The 7,739-nt window shown below is 38.0% G+C and overlaps 1 pseudogene; it reads left to right on the forward strand.

Moving 5' to 3' along the window:
- Nucleotides 1-4,559: 4,559 nt before the first annotated feature.
- Nucleotides 4,560-6,361, forward strand: LOC140502438 (X-ray repair cross-complementing protein 6 pseudogene; annotated as a pseudogene).
- Nucleotides 6,362-7,739: the final 1,378 nt, after the last annotated feature.

Raw genomic sequence — 7,739 nt, forward strand, 5'->3', positions numbered from 1 at the left:
TGCAGAGATAGTCCAGGTGAATATGTGGGGTGGATTCTCCAAATTTGTGCATCCTACATTTAATATGTGCTGTTTCAATTCTGCTTTGTTCATAGAACATAGCACCTTTTCTGATGTGGGCAGGGCATACTGAGTGGTCCTGGGCCAGTGTCTCCCTTGTTGCACATTCGAATCCAAAGTTCTTGAGAGAGACCTTGAGAGTGTGCTTGTATCCCTTCTTCTGGCAACCATGTGATTGCCTACCCCATGGGAGTTCTCCATAAAATAGTCTTTTTTGGCAAGAGTACATTTTGCATTCGAACAACATGGCCAGCCCATCTGAGTTGCATTCTCTGAAGCATAGTTTGAATGCTTGGTAGTTCAGCTCAAGCAAGGACTTCAGGGTCTGATACCTTAGTCTGCCAGGTGATCCTCAGAATCTTCCTAAGACAGTTCAAATGAATGTGATTCAGTTTCTTGACATGGTGCTGGTAGACTGTCCATGCTTCACAGGCATACAACAAGGTCAGTACAATGGCTCTGTAGACCTTTAGTTTGGTAGTCAGTCTAATACCTCTTCTCTTCCAAACTTTTCTTCGGGGCCTCTGAAACACTGAACTGGTTCTGGCAATGCATATCTCAACCTCATGGCCAGTGTTAAAATCTTTGGAAAGTACACTACCATGGTAAGTGATCTTATCCATAGCACTCAAAACTTTTCCATTTGTTGTAACTGATGATTCCACATATGGATGGTGGCTGATGGAGCACCTGTGTTTCCTTGGTGTTAATTATTAGGACAAAATTAGCACAGGCAGCAGAGAATTGATTCATCCTTGGTTGTGTCTCAGCTTCAGAGGTAGCATTGAGTGCACAATCATCTACAAACAGAAAATCATGCACCAACATTCCCTCCACTTTGATCTTGGCTTTAGGCCTTTTCAAATTGAAGACCTTACCATCAGTAAGGTAGTTGAGCTTGATGCTATGTTCATCCTCATTGAAAGCATTTGACCTCATGGCAGAAAACATCATGCTAAAAAGCAGGTGAGCAAGCACACAGCCCTGTTTCACTTCATTGGTGACTGGAAAGGCATGAGAGCATCATCCACTATCCATCACCTAGGCAAATGTGTCATTGTGAAATTGATATACAATACTGATGAACTTCTCTGAGCAACCAAATTTAGACATCATTTTCCACTGACCCTCATGAATAACAATGTCAAAGGCCTTGGTCAGATCTACAGAAGTTGTGTACAGATCTCTGTTCTGCTCCTGGCATTTCTCCTGGAGTTGTCGGGCAGTAAACACTATATCAACTGTTCCTCAGACCTTTCTGAAGCCACATTGGCTCTCAAGTATATAGCATCTTTCAGGTGAAGGATCAGCCTATTAAGGAGCGCTCCAGCAAGAATTGTGCCAGCAATAACTAAGAGCCAGACTGCCTGTGATTGTCACAGGACAATCAATACCCTTTACCTTTATTGAAATGAACAATGGAGGCATCTTTGAACTGCTGGGGGATAACCTCCTCTTGTCATATAACTTGGAAAATTTCAGTCAACTTTTGTATGAGCAATGGTCCCCTACCTTGTAAATCTCAGTTTGAGTAGAATCAGCACCAGGTGCTTTGCTACATGAAAGGAGCCTAATGGCACTCAAAACTTCTTCTTCAGTTGGAAGTCCAGCTAAGCAGGGATTGACTTCAACCTGAAGGAAATGGTCAATGGCCTCAGCATTGATTGATGATGGTCTGTTGAGAACCCTATGGAAGTGTTCAGACCATCTCTCTAAGGATCATGTCCTTATCACTAATCAATGTGGCTCAATCAGCACTGTGTAATTGTGATGCACCATACATACATAGTTACCACAGAGAGAAGCAGAAACATCTGGGTTTTCAAAGCTGGGGGGAGGGGGTGGGCCAAGGATCTTTATTTATCCCACCCACCATTAACCTTACATTAACATTACAACAGAGAAAGTTTGGGTCTACCAAATTTTAATAACTGAATTATTACAAAAGAGAATTTTTTTTTTCCTCACCAGACTCTGGGTAGAAGAATTTCCTAACTGTGATGAGAAACAGAGTGGGGATCAGAGATGGTAATTAGGTGATCCTGGAGCAGATATGAGTGTACACAGTTACTGCTGTTGTTTGAAGGTCTTGTCCAATTGGTAGTCAAAATTATTTATCGGCTTAAAATGACTAAAGTCAACAGAAAGGTAAAAGCTCTCTAATATTGCTTATATGTTCATTAAGACTACTTACTTTAGGTGACACCATGTTGGAGTACTATCAAATATAATTATAGCATCAAACATTATGTTTCAAATATTACTACTATCACAATTAGTTGAGGAACATTCAAATTTATTTCCTATTCTATGGAAATTCCAGTGTGATTTTCCTTATATTTGAAGTACTAAATAAAATATTCCAATTCCAGTACATTGAAACAAATGTCAATCAGTCATTCCACACTTATTACATACTTACAATGAGCCAGGCATTGTGCTAAACATTGATGATTCCCCTTCCTCCCCAAAAAGCCACCAAAGATAGCCACTGACCTCAAGAGACTCACATTCTAATAGGAGAAGATAACATAAAGAGGGGGCTGAAAAGGAAGAGGTTACCCAAAAGCTGAGTATGAAGAGATTCTGCTGCCAGGTGGTAAATTATACAGTGTCTGCCCTGGTATTCTTCCTTAATTAGAAGCTTTGGCAGGTGCTCTCCTATGTCCACTTCCACTCTTTCCATTCAGAAAGAGGAAAAGGTCCAAGAGGCAGGGGAAACAGAGAAGGCATGAGTGTCAGAGCTGATTTGACTTTGCAGTGTGATGAGTTTCCAGAGAAAATGATGACATCTGAGTGAGCAATTGGGGGAAATTTTGAAGTGTCTGTCCTTGTCATCTCCCCTTTAAATAGAGGATATGAGAGGAGCTCTATGACATGTAACCTCCACCCTCATCTGAACCAGATTTTATTATTTTGGGGTTTGTCAGACTGAGTTGTCTGACTGACTACTGTGGTCTCAGAGGTATTCTTGAAGGGAATCATGGAGAACCAAGCTATCAAACTTCAAATGACCTCTTAGTGAATAAGAAATTGATTTTGGTCTAGATAAACAAAGGTAGCTTCCATCTCTAAGACTCTTTTGTACTTCTCACTACCCCACCTCTCACTTGAAATATTCTGCTATAGTATAAGAGAAATTATTGCTGTTAGATGTGGCATTTTAAGTAACTGCGTATAATACAAACTATAGGGAGAGATATGTAAGAAGTTCAGGTTATAATGTTTTAAAAATAACTGCCCTACTTGAAACATACTCATTTTGGGGACATTTTATATAACGTATTTTTTTCACTAAGTCTTTTACTGACTGCTTCTCTGCTGGTCCTGGAAACTAGCTGCTCTGTTTTAATATGGTGAGAATGCTGTGGGATACTCAAAGGCCAGATCTCTGAAGGCAAAAACAAAGAATCGATCAAACTATTCTGATCATTTGGGCAAGGAGCTCATAATCACACAAGTAATGAGTAGGAAGGATTCATTGAATGAAATATATAATACACTCTTATTATGATCCTGTACCCATGGATAAGGAGGGAGGTCGAAGTTAGCTGTTCTTTTCTTTGCCTCAGTTTCTTCAGCATCTTGATCAGTATAATTTGAGTTCTAGGTAGTTGACAACTTGATTAATCTGAGAAAGCTCTGATCAAAAATAAAGTCAAAATCCCTTTGCTCTGAAGGATTTTCTGTCTCCTTTGTGGATAAAATCAATCAGAACTAAGATAAATTGGGTCATACTTTATGGTGGGAAAGCCATATCTTGGTACATGGCAAAGTGCTCTGTCTTTTCTGACTCCATTTAGACAGTGAGGCTAGAGGGACAATGAAAAGACTACATCAAATCAACTAAAGAAGTAGAACCATGCCTATAGCCCTTGTAATAATAGTGAAATATTACTACTAGCTAACTAAATGTCTATATAACAATATATGATGCATTTGGAGTTTATACCTTCGTCCTCCTAGGAATTATCAATGTATTTCTCCTTTTCCCCTAAAAAACATGCTGAAGAGCAAAAGGGATGTTAGTAACACAGAAACCAATATGGTTTACTTCTACATTAAGACATAAGGACTTTTAGAATTACAGGGACAACTACCTTGTACCTAATACTACACTGTCACATGTTATATTTTTGTAACTCATCTTCAGTAACCACTTTTTGGAAAAAGGATCCATATTCTTATGTTGCACAGAGCATTATAATTTGTCTACTTTATTGTCTACCGACTCTTTTGGATGTAGTCACTATGACCTAATCAATAACAGTTAAAACTTTTAGCACTTAGCCAATTAAAATAACTTTTCTGAACACATATCCTGATATAGGTCTGAATATATAGGACAGATTCTACTCAACTTCTTATAATATTCACATCACACAGGATATGTTAATCCTATTACAAAAGTCCTTTAAGTATTCTAGATTAATATGTAGGTTTTAATGTTTTACTTAAATGCTCAATTAAGCAGCTTTCTCCCCAGGATCACAAAGATAATGTCCAGATGAGAGTCTTATTACAAAAATGAAGGGAAGGAAGAAGAGAAGCCAGTAGAGGGGGCTGAAACAGAAGGAAACTCTAAATATGTTAGACATGAAAATTTGATGATTTTCTTAGTGGATGCCTCCAAAGTTATGTTTGAGTCCTAGGATAAAGATGAAAAAGCATATATTTTACCTAAGCCTCCAGTATATTCACTATGTGTACAGCAGCAAGATCATTAGTAGTCACCAAAAAATTGGCCATGGTCTCCTATGGCACTGACAAAGACAAGAATTCTGAATTTTTGTTCTCTATGAGCTAGACAACACAGGTGCAAAAGGAATACTTAAACTTGATTATTTTAAGTGAGAACAAGGAGAGAAAAATTTCCAGGAATTGATTGGCTATAGCACAGACTATTCCCTGAGGGAGGGCCCTAGATCTGTACCAGCCTCTTCAGTGGGGTCCAGCTCAAGATGACTCACAAGCAGATCATGTTTTTAGCCAATGGCATTATCCCCATGGTAACAATAGTGACACTGCCAGTAAGGCTAGACTCATCTCCGTGACAAAGGTATCTTCCTCAGCTTTATGAACTTGAAAAAGGATGGAGGTTTATTTTTTGCTTGTTTTTAATTCTACAGGGGCATCATCATCCCCAGCTGACTTCAGGGTTCACTTTGAAGAGTTAGAAAGGCTAGAGGACCCCCTGAAAATGGTACAGGCCAAAGAGACCAGGAAACACCCTCTGGCCAAGGTGAAACTAAAACTGGACAAGGATGTACCTCTTACTTTCAGAATTTTTTTATATAGTCCAGAAAGCATTCTGGTCTCTTTCCATCAGGTTTTACCAGGAAACAAATGGAAAGATGAAAACCAAGACCAAAACATTTAATGTAGAAAGAAGAAGCTTACATATGTCTAGCCACAATAAGAGGTCGCAGATTTCTGGAGACTGTCAGACTGTGATGGAGAAATATAATATGAATGAGTTGAAGAAATTTGATTATCTGGCTTGATTCTGATTGGCTTTAAACCTCTCTTCATGCTCAAGCAGCACCGTTTCTTAATGTCTTTTCTGTTTGTGTACCCAAAGGAATCACTAATTAGTGGAAGTACAACACTATTCAGTGTTCTACTCACTAAGTGCCTGGAAAAAGGGGTGTTGACACTGTGCAATTACATTCCTTGCCAGAACAACCCACTATATTTTGTGGTCCTGGTGCACCCAGGAGGATGATCTGGAAGCTCAGAGAGTTTAGGGGGCCCCTCAAGGTTTCAGCTCATTTTCTTTCCCTATGCTGATGACAAACAGACGATGCCCTTTGAGAAAAATCACCTCCAAGTCAGAGCAGGTGAACAAAATAAAGTGATTGTTCAGAAATTCCGCTTCAAGTACTGAAGCAACAGCTTTGAGAACCCTGCACTGCAGCAGCACATCAGAAACTTGGAGGCCTTGGTCCTGGATCTGATGGACCCTGAGCATGCACAATATGTAACACTAGCCACAGTAGAAGCAATGGACCTCAGCCTGGGCATCCTGGTAGAGAAGTTTAAGGACCTAGTCTACCCCTCCTAACTACAACCCTGAGAGGAAGGCAATGAAGAGGGAAGATGATGGTGATGGTCCTGCGAAGAAACAGCCCAAACTCAAGCTGCCCAAAGAGGAGCTCAAGGCCTATGTTTGAAAGGGAATCCGGGGCAAGCTCACAGTGCCTGTCCTAAAAGATGCCTGTTAAGTATTACAGACTCAAGTCCAGCAGCACCAAGAAGCTGGAACTTTTGGCTCTACTCAGAGCATTTCCAGAAGGACTGATTATTGGTGTCCCAAGGCACCTTGTTCTCCTCCCTCTTACTTACCTTCTTCAGCCGCACTCTCTTCTCATTGTTCACCAATAAAGAGAAGTACTCTCTTTCTCTCTGTCTCTCTCTCTGTCTCTCTCTATATATATATATAATATACTATATATATATATATTATATATATATGTACATACACACATAGTTACATATGGTATATATCTATGTATATATAATTTATAATTATATATTACATAATCTATATTGATATATATATAATATATGAGAAAGGAATATAAAATAGACAGATATCTATCTACATATCTCTATGCTGGTCTTCTTTTCAAATGACTGGCAAGTTTTATATCTATCTATCCATCTTCTAATGGATGTTTCTGAGGTTCACCATGAATGTAATAACAAATAGTTTAGAGTATCCTACGAAAGCTATAAATATTTTTGTCATACTACCTAAGTTTGCAAACCTGTTCACATTTAATTGAAAGTCTATATTATTTTATTTGAGAACATGCAATTTCCTCCTTTGGAAGGCATTTTTAATACACTCAAGTCCTTAGCAGTATCAAATTAAAAATACAGTTCCTTATTGCAGAGTATAGTTTATTAGTATTATTACAAATCAGAAAAATGGAAATTCCAACATAAGACATAAATGAAATGTTTACTTTAGTAGATTTCAGCAGTGATGGAGATGGTAGTATGGAAAAGAATTTTTCAACAAATGTAGCATACTCTGAATTATAACAGTAATAGCTCTCAAATGATCCTCACTGAAATGTCCTTCAAATGATCCTCACTGCCTCCTTCAGCCTCAAATTTTACCGAGCTGTCAAAATTCCATGCATTCCTATTAAATATCTTATTCCACATGGTATTCATTCAGTAGTGACCTTTGTAATAAACCTCTTAAGGTGAAAAATGTGTCTCCTATTAAAATTACTGAGCTATTATTTGTAATACCTCAATCCTTGTATTAAGAAATTTTTTGAAAGAAGTCTTAGAGCTGTTCTGATAGTTTTATATTGTGAATAACTGACATCCAAAAAGGTGTAAGTACTAGAAAATGTTGGATTAGAGTTTCCTTTCCCTTTTTGTCATCTACCTTAAAAGTGCAAATTCCACAATTTTATTTGATAATAAAATTGTCTTTTAAACCAATCACAAAACAGAGTATCATGCTACACAGCTATATAATACATTTATCTTATAATGAGTGCGAAAGTGAAGTTTATAATATTCCTTTATAATTAATTTTGAAACAGAGAATCACAAAGTATTTTTTAACATAGACCTATAAAGAGTCATTATTAGCTTCTCCATAGAAGAATCTTGCTGAATATCTTAATCTAAATACCCTGAATGTCTGCTAATGT

Source organism: Notamacropus eugenii, chromosome 4 (genome assembly GCF_028372415.1).
Source record: "Notamacropus eugenii isolate mMacEug1 chromosome 4, mMacEug1.pri_v2, whole genome shotgun sequence".
NCBI classification, from domain to species: Eukaryota; Metazoa; Chordata; class Mammalia; order Diprotodontia; family Macropodidae; genus Notamacropus; species Notamacropus eugenii.